This window comes from Ammospiza caudacuta, chromosome 6, assembly GCF_027887145.1.
Source record: "Ammospiza caudacuta isolate bAmmCau1 chromosome 6, bAmmCau1.pri, whole genome shotgun sequence".
NCBI lineage: Eukaryota > Metazoa > Chordata > Aves > Passeriformes > Passerellidae > Ammospiza > Ammospiza caudacuta.
The window spans coordinates 44457397-44471975 of record NC_080598.1 but is presented as its reverse complement, the minus strand read 5'-3'; the positions used below and the strand labels follow the sequence as shown (position 1 = coordinate 44471975).

The window sequence follows — 14579 nt, the reverse complement described above, 5'->3', positions numbered from 1 at the left end:
CTAGAGACCCTCTTGGCAGCACCAGGCAGCACAGGCTCTGCAAACACTACAACCATGGTAGTGCAATTTCAGCCTAGCTGATGAGCCAGGCCCCTCCACACAGTCAGTCAGCTCACAGCAAGGGCCAACACAGATATGTGGCTTCAGGCATGGTTCATGTAATGCTAGTTGAGGATTGTTGTCCTGCTCTGTAGGGCAAGGCAAACATAAACTCTGAGGTTTCCAGAAGTCAGCAAAGGGACCCTGTCCTACCCTTCTAGCAGGCTCAACTGATTTCAAGTGAGCAGTTGAGAAGCCTGTAATTTATGCAGTAACAAAAAAGAAAGAATGTCAGTGCATTTTTATAACCTGCTTTTTAAAAGGTAATTAAAGATGGGAGCTGCAGCAACCTAGCAATTAAATATGAATAAAGACCTTCTAAGCAAAGTCTTCATGCAAAGCCTTAAACGAATACTCTTTTTGCTGAAAAGGAAGAAAAATACTACAAGGAGCAGCCTGTTCCCTCCTGCAGCTGCCAAGGAATGAGCCCCGTCCCACACCACCCCACCCCTTCTCTCCCAGCCCCTTCCACAGAAAACTATTGCTAGCCACAAACTGGAGCATTTGCAGTAATTAGGTACCAACACAGACTCAGCGGCCTCCAGTAATTCACTAGAAAGGTTCATTTTATTTATTTAATTAATTCTCTTTGGTCCTGGCGGCAAAATCAATTAAGTAAAACAACTGCATTTAAAAACAACTAGTTATGTGTTTTTTAATTACAGCAGGTCCATAATTCAAACCTATTGACATTTGTGTCTCAAGAGAAAACGTGTTCAAGACACAGGGACTTTTACCTTTATGTGAAGTTAATGTATTCCCTGAAGAAAGGATCTATTAAGGGTAAAGATTTAAGGTGGCCAAGAGCCTGCTGGGCTGTAAGATCCCATAAGGAAGAAAAAAATGCGCGCAGAGAACCTGCCACATGAGGTCGAGCTGGGATTTTCTTCAACTCTCTCACTACCCTACATCCTTGTATCAGAGGGATGTATCCTTTACAAATTGGTTACTACTCTAACTATCATAAAGCTGGGTAACATCCCCCAAAGGTTAAAATACAGAATTGGGAGTTCACTGGCTTGAATCCAGTAAGATACATTTTTAGCAAGATCATATATAAATTGGATAAAATTCCATCTGCTCTGGATTTTAAAACCTCTTAATTGCCTACACTGTCAATCTAGCCATTTTCATGAGAACTGAATGCATACAGGGGAAAAAAAAACTGCACATGTTCCCTCTGGCAGGAAAAATATACCTCATTATCGCGTGACTAAGTTTTCTAAAGAAACATAGTTGAAGAAAGCTGTGTCTAGGAGTTATTTTGTATTGAAGAGTAATTTATAAACTTGCTACTTAGGACATGGAAGTCAGGTTAGCAGTCATGTCTGACAGAGCCAGCTCAGCGGCCCTCCCACAATTCCAGGGCAATTTTGTGCACGTTCACAGGCTGCAGACAAAGACAGCAAGGCAAGGGACTGCAATAGGACCAGAGAATTGATGGATACCCCAGGAGCAGAAGGGCAGAGCGTGCACAGGGGGAGGGAGCAGATCACAGCCGAGCCATTACATGAGCAGGTGTGAGGCTGAGATAAAACAGAAGTACAATCATGGCTGGGCTCCAGGACCCCCACTTAGCAAATGACCCTCGTTCATTATGGAATTGTCTTTTCTCAGCTCGCTGGAGGCAGCTAATGCCTCTGCTGCAGGCTGTGTCCCAGACACACAAAAGCGCGCAAGAAGCGCTGTGACATGGAAGCGGAGAAGAGGCGAGCCTGGTTCCCACACTGCCTGCCAGGGAGTGGGGTCTTTCCAAAGGAAGGTGGCTGCACCCATTTCATGCAAGCAGAGAGTTCTTGGAACAGGCTGCAGGCTCTTACTGCTCACAAGCACCCTTAACAAAAATTGTCATTTCCAGAATGGATGATTAGCAAGCAAAGGTCTGGGACAGTCTTGGAGCACACCTGACCTCAGGAACTCTCAAGTTTTTTCCAGGCTACAGCTGGTCTCAAATGGCCTCATCAAACTCACTGTTACCATCTGTAATCCTGGCAGGAGATGAAACAGGCATAGTTTCCCAACAGGTTTAATAAACATTTAAGAGGAACTTTAGGGCTGCTCTTTCAAAGGAGCAGGACAGCCAGCTGCAGGTTTACAGCCGTGCAGGTGAGCAGTGTCCCTGCACACAGTGGTTTCCTTTGCTCCTTCTGCAAGCCAGGTCCCCATCAACAAGCACAGGCTCCACCAGCAAATGAATGTGTGCTGTACTTCACTTGCTGGAAACACAGCCCTGATTGTTTAGTTCTGAAGAATGAAGCTCATTTAATTTTAAATACGCAAAATATGCATGATTGTTGGTATTAGTATTCACATCTCAAAGAAGTGATATAAAAGCTCTAACAGGATCTATTTACTTTGACACATACTAGTGTATATTTGTGCTGAGGTTGCACCTAGAGACTACATTAAGCCCAGAGTGCCATGGTATGAGATGCACAGCCACCACAGGCCCTGCACAAATTCATGCTTTCCAGGAATTCCCAGATGTCAGCTACAAGCTTCCTCACATGCTGAAGTTCTTTCCCAAAGCACAGCTGCTCTTCCCAAGGTCTGCAGCACATACACTACCTGATGCCACAATGCTGGGCACCAGGATGCCTCAGTGTTTTTTGCAAATCCTGTCCTTAAACACTTAGGAAGATACTGGAAATCAATTGGATTTAAGCTCCCAAATCCTGAGTCCTTTCTGAAAGTATTACCTTACATGACCTGCCTAGCATGTTCTGAGAAGTCTTTGACAGAGCTGGGATTTAACCCAGATATCCCAAGTTCCAGTCTGATATCTTAATCTCTAAACCATAACAATTAAATGTGCATGTCTTGCTAGCTAATTTCTTTTGAAATATATTGCCTCTTAATCCCAACCTTTTTATATCCATGTTTTTCAGCAAATGATGGAGTATTACTGCCTGGTTTCAACTTGCCCACTTCACAGAGAGGTATGTTCTCTTCCCTCTGGAAAGGCTGCCAGCATGGTGCTCTGGAGCAGGAGCCTAAGTCATGGAGCCCTTCCCCAGCCCTGCATTATATAACATCGTTCTACATGAGATGCATTGGCTCTGCTCTGCCACTGTGATTAATGCTGGCCATGTGTCAGCAGTTTGTTCAAGACAAATTTAGGAAGCAGTGAGATGCAGGATCACTAACAGCAGAAGGCATCAGGACTTTTGGAATTCACTTTATCAACACTAGCACGCTATTTGCTCTAAGATTCAATGCCCCTGCTGGTTTAAGGAACGTGAACCTCATCCTAGGCTGGTCATCTTTCCAACAAGATACACATAATGGCTCATGTTGCCAAGGATTCACTGATCCCTGCGAGTCTGCAAGACCAGAGCTCTAAGTGTGAGAAGAACATTACTTTGTTGTAGAGAATATACTTCCCAGACAGCGAGGGGTTTTTTCCATCGTCCCAGCCCTCCTATCCCCTCTACGAAAACAAAATGTCACAGGGCTGCTCTGAGAATTATTAAGACAGCAAAAACTGAAAGATTAGATTTATCATAGTAGACAGTGGATTATGAAGAATAATTCATCAAACATCAGAACAAAAAGCCCACAGTTTATAGGCGGCTTTGTTGAGTCAGTGAAATCTGATTGGACTTCTCCCCACCTAATGAATGCCAAGCTTAATTGATGGTTCCTAAATTCATCTGTCAAGAACATGTATTTATTAATCTAGTATTTTTAATAATATTGTAGATGTAAACAGAACAGTGGTTTTGTTTTCAATGGATTTGCTGGTGTTCATATTACATTTACACATATATGTGCACATATATAGAGAGCCATATGCTGCATCCAAATGAATGCAGGTAAAGGTATGTGTGTGTTCTCATGCACTGAAACAATTACTGAAACAATTACCTATGGCTTATTACAGAAAATCCCTGCATCTTTAAGTGCACAGGATGGCAAAGTAAGGTGGTTCTTTTCAGGGGGAGAGATGCAATAAGGTGCCTGCCCAGAATTTGGAAGAGCTGAGGTCTAACAATGTTTCTCCTTGATATCCCCTGTAACACTGGGCCACACCATGCAACAGCACTCATGCTTCAATGAGCAGAATCAGGGCTGTCAACACAGCTAGAAATCTGCCCTTGTCTAATTTATAAGGTCCAAATTTTTAGCTTTGCTTTTAAAAACCTATCTGTATAATACATTTACAACAATTATTACACACAGCCACAAACATGTCACTTCACATGCCAATGGTACACATTTGTTCCTGACCTGCCAATCACTGCTAACTTTGTTAATCACTGCTAACATTTCACAACAACAGCACAAAATCAGGGCTGTCCATCAACCATCAGCATTTCTTCCAGAAAAATGGGACTCAGGTAGGGTGCGAAGTTCACTTTTTCCTGTTATTTCCACCTTGTACCACTTTGGACCTCTGCAGCCCACTACCTGCTAAAACCCTGAGAATCTTCTCTGGGATCCTACTGACAGCATTTCTCAGTTACAAAGGCATTAGTGTTACAGAAAATGAACTCAAGGAAGAGTCCTTGATCCCCCTCAGCCAGAGACCAATGTTCATTCACTCATTCACTGTCTGATACCTACGATCCTGGCTACTTCCCGATCTGCTCACCTATTATCCTTTTTCTGTAGTCTCTTCTGGCTAGACAAGCAGTGGAAAAGCCTACACAAAGCCACTCTTGTACTCCTCACATCCATCCATTGAGCTGTGCAGCAATAGTATCAGTCTACTTGACTTGTATAGTACCTTTAATTATTACAGAGCTATACCTTGAGGAAAAGCACCTTTTATTCCATCCCCAATGACTCCTGCATAATAGTCTGTGCTCAGACGCACTCATGGTAGTTTCATTTATTTTCCTGAGTCAGATCCTTAAGACAAGGCAGGACTGTCTAAGACTATCACTCATCCCAGATCGAAACCTGGATCTCAGTGGTGACAGCTACAACAGGCAGTAAGAGCAATGAGCAGACAGAGCAGATGTATGTCTTCTGAGACCCTGTGTGTGAGGTGGACCTCATCTCCCATCCCTCTGAAAGGTGAGCCACTTATCCATGGCTCCCACAAATAAACAACATTCAGCCTAATATAAGCAAGGATTGTGATGGCCAGACTGGAACATAACTGGCTCAGGAACATCATCCTGACCAGCACAAGGAGATAAATGTTTTTCAACAATTAAGCTACTGGATGTCCTACTAGCTTCCAGACACACAGGACGCTAAAATTAACAGTTAGCTCAGCACCCAGAGATGCTTTCAACAGCTGGGAGTTCTACAGGTTTTGCAATAGCATTTCACCACAGCCTCTCCCATGTTTAGTTTCATTCAGCTGTTCTTTGCCCAGGTGCTGGTTTCACAAAGTACTCTGAAAGCAGAGAAACTGCACAATATACTTCTGATGTAAGGCAGATATCAAGTTAAACTATAAGAAAGCAGAGTCCAGACATCATCTGCAGGTCTAGCACAACATCTGTGGTAGCACAAACATATAGATGAAACCAGAGAAAGGAAACAGCAAAGCTGGGATGTCTCCAAATAAGTTTCTAATCCATCCATCTGTGTGGGTGAACATTATTCCTGGTCAAAGTATACATCCATGTAGTTTTCCCTCATGTTTATAATCTCATACACAGAATTACATTCCAAGAAAATCTAGTTCTCAAAAACGTCCATTACCATGGGAAAGGTTTTGCTGTTGGAAGCTACATCACAATTTTAAGCTGCAAATCCAGTTCACTTCCCTGTGGAGAAGATGGAAGGTGGAAGAACCTTGCATGACTGAATCAACTACTTCCTCAGAATCCCCAAGTGATAACAAAGGGATTTACAGTCCCTCTAACACTGGCATGGACATTGAGAAAATACTTATTTTCTGTCCCCAGATGCAGTTAATTAGCATAATGACCTGTGACCTGTTCAGCATCCCACTTCTTTCCATCTCAAATATAACAAAACATCTTGTGCAGCTAGTCATCTTCCTGATACCCTAAACCATTTCTGCAGCCCAGCCTGTCCATGACTGGCCTCCAACAGCAGCCAGTGCTTCCTTATCCTAATGGCCAAGCAAGAGTCCACTAACAACTATGCTTATGTGGAAAGCAAAGATGTAAAACTGCAGTCTCTCTATGTGACAGTAAACACTGTCACTGTGCACTCTATTTTGCATGACATAAGTATCTTATAGCCTATGCAAAATGCACAGACCAAAGCAAAATAAAGCCAAGGTGTGTATATACATATATAATCCTGTTTGTTTTCTATTCCATCATGCTGGAAAAAAAGTAGGGACTTGTGAGCTACCTATTCACTCCAACAATGCAGGCTATGGGGCAGATGTTTCCCTGCTTTCCCTTGCACATACAAATGCCCCATTTAATTTGCTTTTTTATCTTTCTCCCAGTGAGCAATGCTCATTAAATCTACTCTTTTCTCTCTTTTTGGGGAAATGCTACTTGCTTTTCATCTCTTCTGTCTGTGAGGAAGGAGCCACACTGGTCAGTTGTTCAGACTGGAATCAGAGTCCTTCAAGAGCACACAATGATGCCACTCCCAGCCATCTTTTGTATTTTAATTGAAAGCATTCTTTCTCTTTCCTCCCCCTGCTAACAAAGGAGGGTCTCATTTGTTACACCAGTGCACAGTGGAAACACAGCAGAAGACAACTCCGCTGCATCCCATCTGCCCAAAGGGATTCTTATTCCATGGCTGAGGTAGAGCAGTAGTGGCCCCTTTATATAAAGATTTTCAAGGCCTTCTGTGTTCTTTGCAGCTCTTCAGCTCCCAAGCAATAGAGCTGAAAGTGCTAACATAGCAGGAATACCCCAGTAGTTCCTAAGGAAGGGAAAAGTCTCCTCAGCCTTCTGCTCTTTTAATTGCTCTCCTAGTATATCTGAGCAGCTGGCTTATCCTTTTCCCAGCTTTCTGGAGATGTTATACAAAGCTCTGCTCACAACCTCTACCCACACCCTGCATCTGGATAATAGCTCACATAAAATTCCCACTTCCTTTCTGCTGACTTGTAGTTCTGGCTCTGTACTCTACACCAGCCTGCTTCTAGCCAAACTACAATTTCAGCCTGTTTCTCAGTCATCTTCTTTCAGTCATATCTCTGTTCACATTCAACAAAGCCAAAGCACAGTTCCTAATCTTCTCAGTCAAGCCATCCCTTCTATCTCCTTTCTCATCACAACGGAGAGTGTCACGAACTTTCTGTCAAGCATGCCTGCAGCCTCAACCTTATCATCAACACTGACCTCATTTTGAGGTCTGAACTAGACATCAAGTGCTAATGCTCACAAATGACAAGTGAAAACAAGCCAACTGTCCCCCATCCCCTCAAAGTTCCAATTTCTCTTGAGCTACACATGTAGTAAGATTTGTGGAGGTCCCCAACACAGAGAACCCCTTGGCTGAATTCCTGAAGACATATTCCCAAATGACATACCACCCCTAGAGCTGCCAGCAGCCTGGTGCAAAGACAGAACATTTCTAAAGAATCATCAAATCACTGAACAGCTCTGGTTGGAAGGGACCTCAAAAGACAGCCTGGTTTAACTTTTCATGGGAAAGGAAGCCTGAAAATCTCCAGTGATGAGGTCTCTCTTCCACCATATCCCTGGGGAAGTTGTTGCCATGACTGGAAGTTCTCAATGTAAAAAATTTCTTACCTGTAACAAGATAGAGCCTCACTCAAAATGCCACAGAGATGGGGCCAGTTGGCACAAAAGCAAGAAGGTTAGATTTAACAAAACACCCAGAAGCAAATTTTGTGCTAAGACCATTTTGACTCCAGATATAAACACATTCCTGCCACGCACTGGCTGAAACCTGTGTAGGAAAGGATCAAGGAGCCACAATAAACAAGCTCCATGTTAGTCACAGCCAGGCAGGGGGAGGCTCAGAGAGGACTGCAGAGATGGCCCAAGGGCCCTGTCAGCAGTGAGCCTGCACAACAGCAGCACTCCTGTGAGAAATAACCAGCTGCCAGAGCCTGAGGTTATATGGGACACACATCACCTGTGCCACCTTGAGAAACACATCACCTGTGCCTCATCTTAGTTCTCTGATTCAGCTTTGAGAGCCTGGGGGCTTCAAGAAGTATATAAGACAAAGCAGGGGGGCTGGGGGTTAAGGTGTATGGGCAGTTTTATGACTATATGGAGTGTGATAAGGAGATGCTCAGAAGAGGTCCGGTACAAGGATTTGGTCAGGAAGTGAAGCTGTGCCAGGGCTTGAGCACAGAGTTAAAAAGGAAGCATGGAGCAGGGCATTTGTATACACAGCTTGTATGGGGAATGGTAGGCAAAATCCACCCACAGAGAGGCAAATGAAGAAAAGGGTCAGGACGGTGTTTGTGTGTGTGCAGAGGCAGGGTGTGCAGGAGGAGTGGAGGGTTCCTGCAGTGTGTGTGCAGGACAGGACTACATTTGTTTCAAAGTATCATAGTTTGGGTTAGAACAGACCCTAAACATCTAGTTCCAACCTCCCTGCCATGGACAGGGGCACCTTCCACTAAACCAGGTTGCTCAAAGCCCCATCCAGCCTGGCTTTAAACACTTCTAGGAATGGGGCAAACATGATTTCTCTGTTCCAGTACCTCACCACTGCCACAGAACAGAATTTTTTCCTAATATCTAACCTAAACCTACTGTCTTTCAGTTGGAAGTCATTCCCCCTTGTCCTATAACTACCACACCCTTGTAAAAGTCCCTCTCTAGCTTTCTTGTAGGTCCCCTTTAGGTGCTGGAAGGTGCTATGATGTCTCTCCCAGTCTTCCTCCAGGCTGAACAACCTCAACTCTCTCATCCTGTGTTCACAGGACAGGTCTTCCAGCCCTCTGATGATCTTCATCACCTGGGACAAAGAGCAGGAATGACAGAAGCAGCATTGGACAATCCCGCAGCCTGTCACCAGGGTGGACAGGGGCACAGTACAATGATGACATGCAGAAGGCAAAGCCCAGTCCCAGACAGATTCTGCCCAGTTATATCCTTTCCCTGGCTTTGGTTATAATTACATTGATACAAGCAAGCCTGAAGTCTTATTGAAGCACAACACTGCCCCAGATTAATAGAACAGGGAAGTAGGAGTAGGGATCTGAGGTGGACCTGGCAGATGTGGGCAGGCAGCCACAACTGAACTGAACTGGTATGAAGAAACGGATATAATAAGGTCACTATTTTAAAAGAATTATACTTAAAAGGTAGTAAAGCTCTGCTGAAGATGTAAAGTTCATAAGCCAGTTACTGGTGTTAACTGTGCCTTGATGGGTATTGAAACACCAGCACACATGGCAGACAAGTCAATGTGAAAGACACAGCTATTCAGCAGTCCACACCAGAGACCGAGGTGCAGGAACTACACAGGAGCTGAGGTAGAATAACTTACAAAGAGGTCTGGATGAGGCCCTGGAGTTTGTATCCTTTGCAGCCAACTCTCAGGAAAAAAACACACAGAGATCAATAGAAGTCCCTCAAGAGAGACAACTGCACGACAAATTAAATCCACAACTGACTTAACCAATAGTGTCACTGGCACCATGCATTAGATCATCCCTAATGACCAGCCATACAAACCATGGAGCCCTAAACTCCCTGCACTGATACAAAGAGAAAAGTCCTATGCTAAACCAGCCACATCCTGTCCTGTTTCCTTCTTGTCAATCTCTCCTCAGAATATAAACTTTTCCTTTCTTCTCCTGACCATATCTTCCCTACTTTTCACATGTCTGCTCTGATCTGTCTGCCTCTTCTACAGCTCACTTATCTGTCTTTCTCCTCTTCCTCCCATGCTTTTTCCTTGCCCCCAGATCTTAGTGCAGGGCTGCCAAATCCCTGCTTCAAGGGTGTAACCAGCTGATTTTCTTTCCCTAAAGCAGTGTCTGCTCTCATGTAAATTACCCTCCAAACCCAGCCTGTGAAACGGGCATATTCACTAAACTCTATGAATAGGAAAGTAGGCACAGCTGGCCTATTCATAATCAACATAAAAAATAGATTAGCACTTTACAGATTAAACATTATTGTTTCAACAGTTAACATAAATCAACTACACTTACAGGCCTAGCATTGCTGCTGCCACTGCAGGGTGACAAGTACTGCAAAGAGAAGGGCTGACAGTCCATGGTGCAGTAGGAAACAGCCTGAAGGTAAGTTCTTCTCTGGCATCCCCAGCATGTACTGCTAGACGTTGTTACCAGGACAAAAGTGGGCTATGGAAACAAAGTTAGGGGGGTCATTTTGATTAATTCACGTGCATTTCCAAGCAATCTAGCAACCCACTATTCTAAAGCCAGAATGCAACTGCCTTTTTTCCTTCCCTCAGGCTGATGCAGCTCAAAAATGGAGCAAAAAAGTCATCTTCTGGAATAGGAATGGGACATGAAGCCTCTAAATACTAACTGGTATGTAGCTCTGTTTCCTATAGTTCAAAATATTTGGGCTTCTGTGGATGAAGATAAACAGTTTGGTGGATTCCATCTATTGTAACCATCTCAAAAAGCAACTCATTAGAACTAAGGATTCACCTCACCAAAGAGGGGCCAAGTACTGAGATCCACTTTAGACATGTCCTGTGGAGAGCAAGGCCAGGAGAGAGTGTCCCAGAAGGGTCAGGCTGCATTTTTTCCCTCATGAGGTACAAGATACTAAGTCACTGGAGACACTCCGTCCAACACATAGTGATCAGTGTGCTATGGCTGTGTAGTCATTAGAGAGATAAGGCCTACAGAACCAGTCTGCTCCATTCCTTTCCATTCCTTCCTGCTCGCTCACTGAGAACCACCCACTGTCTCAAATGTTTATCTCGGAGCAGCCTTTCTGTAATACCTGAGCTGGTTTTAATGACTGCAAGGGACTGACAAAGGCCTTGGCCAGGATATCCCATTAAGAACCAGCTTCACACTTCTTTCAAACAAAAAGGAAAAAAAATAGAAGAGGAACAGATTAGGTTATGGTCCAAAGGACAAAAGATGGACCGGGAGGGAGGCATTGGCTTATAGGTTTTCCTGGCAGCCAGGGCAAAGACATTTGCAGTTTACAAAGGGCAAGGCAGGAAAAGTTACGTGGAGAGACTTCTTTACTATAACCCCTCTTAACAAGCCCTGGTAATTTTAATTGCTCTAGCCTCCTTCTAGGCCTTCTTGATAAATGGGAATAGCAGTTAATAGACCTGAACCAATCAGCTACATCCAATAAGGTGCTTGAGAAAATTAGCTTTGTTCTCCATGCACAACTGATACCACCTCAGTTTCATTCATTATCCAAAATGAGCTAACGAATGTAAATTTTCTACTAATAATCTGAAATTTGGAAGGATTGGTGCTGAAGAGCCTTTTCCAAGAACTTGTCAATTAGAGATGCAGTGATTATGTGAGCTTTGTAAGGAAGAAACTTGTAGGTTTGCTTCAGCTGAGCTCTCCTGGCACAAGCAGTAGGCCACATGAATTTACTTCTTCAGTTGTCACAGACAGCTTCAGAGGTTTGGCTCTGAACTACACATCCTGTAAAACTAAATACTGTAAAGCTTACAGAAAATAAGTGCAAAGTGTGCCTAATGTTCACATACCTAACATGACAAAACTTCCTCAGGCTGGTCTGCCTATAAGGAACAAACACACTTTGCTGACTAATGGTGTAAAGGATGTTCAGACACCTTAGATCCCAATTTTTGCCTCAGTTCTCAAAACATAAAAGCATGTTGAGTGTGTGGCTTCTCATAAGGAGAATTTCCAATGCAGTTTTTCACAGGAAAGAAAACTTGCAAGCAGAGTTGAAGTGTTTTTATAGCTCAGCATCCTTCCATAGAAATCAAGAGCTTCCTGTCATACAGATCCCAGAAGTGTCATAAAACAAAACTTATTAGATCACTGTACATCTTATAAATTCATAAAAATTCTATGTGACTACTCTGTGTTTTAGAAAAATACAGATATGTCAAGGTCAGGCCCTAGAGCTCCTTATTTCATCTTATGTCATTTGTTTCACCTACAAATAACCTATTGCCAAAAGTTTCCTGACTCACTGCATCATGTTCTCATGTTTCTGATGGGTCAAGAGCCAAGTAACTGTGCAGATGTAAAATTGTGAAAGAAATTAGGAGATAATAACTAGGCAGCATCAAGTAGGATATTAAAAGATCAGTGGGCAGGCAGATGATGGGATTTTTCACTCCCTCAGAGAAAAATCAGGCACAGTAAACCCAGCCTGTGTCAAGATTAGAGTATCAAGAGTATTTCAGAGAGTATCAGCAGTGGGCTTTGAAACAGAAGCCAGTCCCTCAACATAGTACCTCAATGTTTCTGCCCCTACACAGATCCTGCTGTGCCAGAAATGCCTGGAGACTGCTGAGCAAAGGAAATACACATTTGAAAAAAGAAAGTCTCCATATGCAAGAATAAGGACTATTAATCTCAGTTACAGACTGCAATTTCCAGCAATTGTCTGAAATTGGAAGGGTTACCCACATGCTGAAAAGTGTTTTCTGTCAATGGCTTGAGCATTGTTGTGCAGCAGATGCACCACCTCTGCAGGACATGGACACTGAATACAGCCTGACACAGCTGCTGTGGGTACTGTCAGCCAAGATGTATTTGCTTCAGAGCAACACTTCAGGTATAATCAGAACTCTGAGAAAACTGTACTGAACACAGCTTACCGCCTGCACAGACACTGAGGCAACAAATTCCATGCAGGTACATCATACACTAACCCACAGGCACCTAAAGAATTTGTAAATTGAAGGCAAAAAATGTCACTAAGCATCCAGTTCAGAACTATTTTTACCAGGGCATTCCCCATTGCACTTCCTGTCTGAAGTTTTTCTCTTCCTTACAGAAAGCCCTCCAAACTCCTTCAGAAAATCTACTGTCCAACTTCTTATATTGTAAATCTTACTAATTTGAAAGAAGTCAAAAAAGGTTATCCTCTACTCTATACTCAAAACCTTCCCTCTCTCAGACTAAGGGGCCTAGAGTACCCAGGAAGAGGCTGCCATGAGCAGGACCCAGCCAAATTCTCCCAGGAGCTCTGAGTAGAGAGAAAATCCACATAGAGCAGTGCCCTCTTCAAAAGCTCCCCTGGCAGTAAGGACAGCAGGCTGTCCTTGGCACAACAGTAAGGGTCAGTAACACTGGAGCTTGCATACAGAATGAGCAGGGACACAAGAAACAAAGCAAGGTTCACTACCTGAGCCACATAAAGCTCTCTGTTTGCTTTCCCCATCTGCCCTTGGAGCAGCAGTTCTGGACAGATGCTGCCCACCCAAGGGCTCGGTGTAGAGGCAGCCACACTGGGATCTGCCAGGGACTGGGGCCTCTTACCAGAGACAAGGCAGGGCAAGCACAGGCTGCAGCAGCAGCAGGGACCTGCACAGGCAGCCACTTGTGCCTTTCAGTTGAGTAATGCAGGACCATTTGTTCTGGGTGACATTAATGCTATTCACCATCCATCTCAGACTCTTTAAATTACCTTTTTATGGCTAAAATCCTTTTCATAATAGATAAAAATCTCTTTTTTATATCCCAAGTTATTGAAAGAAATGTGAAGGGTTTTTATTTGTCATTACAGTTTTAATAAAAATGTGGTTTTTATTGACGTCTGCTTGGAAGCCCTGCTGGGTGTAGTGCAAGAGACTCAGAGTGGTGGGAGAAGGGCCATATCTTCCCATCCCACTTTGCAGCCCCTAACACTGTCAGAGTAATGGCCAACACAGCTCAGCTTCCACACTGGTGGGGTAATGGAGGGTAATGCAGAATGAGTGACTGACAACACCCATAGCAGGCAAAGAGGCTCAGGTGACCTAGATGTGGCTTCCCAGAGTCTGTTAGTGATGTAACACACAGTGATGCACTTCACAGACCATCACTGCAGACCATTCACAGCACAGCACTGCTGGCTGGAGATGGTGGATTAGGACAGAACCAGGCTCACAAGCCACAGGAGACCTGGGTGTTTGGCAAAGCCATTCTGCATCAGTCCACAGCCCCAAGCAACCACAAGAGGGACTGTGCACTGTGGTATACATCAGTGCTTGTGGGCAGAGCACTCAACCACAAGGCTCTGCAGGAAGCAGGCACCTGTCCTGGCATCCCGGAAGGGTTAGACAACACTGCCCACCCAGGAAAAGGCATTCTGGAGCCATAACAGAACCTGCAGCAACCTTCATTATGACATGAACTTTGTGATATAGCACAGTAAATGAAACTTCTCTAGAGCACCATATAGTTCCAGCTACAGAAAGTGGCTCATTTTACCCGGGGAATAACTTGGATGCTGTAGGACATGCAGCGTAATACCCAACAGCCTATTGAAGGCCTTGCTCTTCTCCCACAGGGCTGAGTATTACTTGAATCATTCTGCAAATCAGAAATAAGCATATGTCTTGCCAGAGCTTAAAATGCTCATTGACAATTCCAAAAGAATCAGGGAATCAAGTCCATCCTTCTCCTAGTCACTGGCACAGCAAAGGCTGCCATACTATACCATACCAAGAACTCA

General features: G+C 43.9%; 1 protein-coding gene across 1 annotated transcript in view; it reads right to left on the bottom strand.

Annotated features, from left to right (window-relative positions):
* Positions 1-14579, bottom strand: part of ADCK1 (aarF domain containing kinase 1) — a 71924-nt gene that overhangs the window by 23476 nt on the left and 33869 nt on the right. The gene's annotated exons all lie outside the window — the stretch shown is intronic.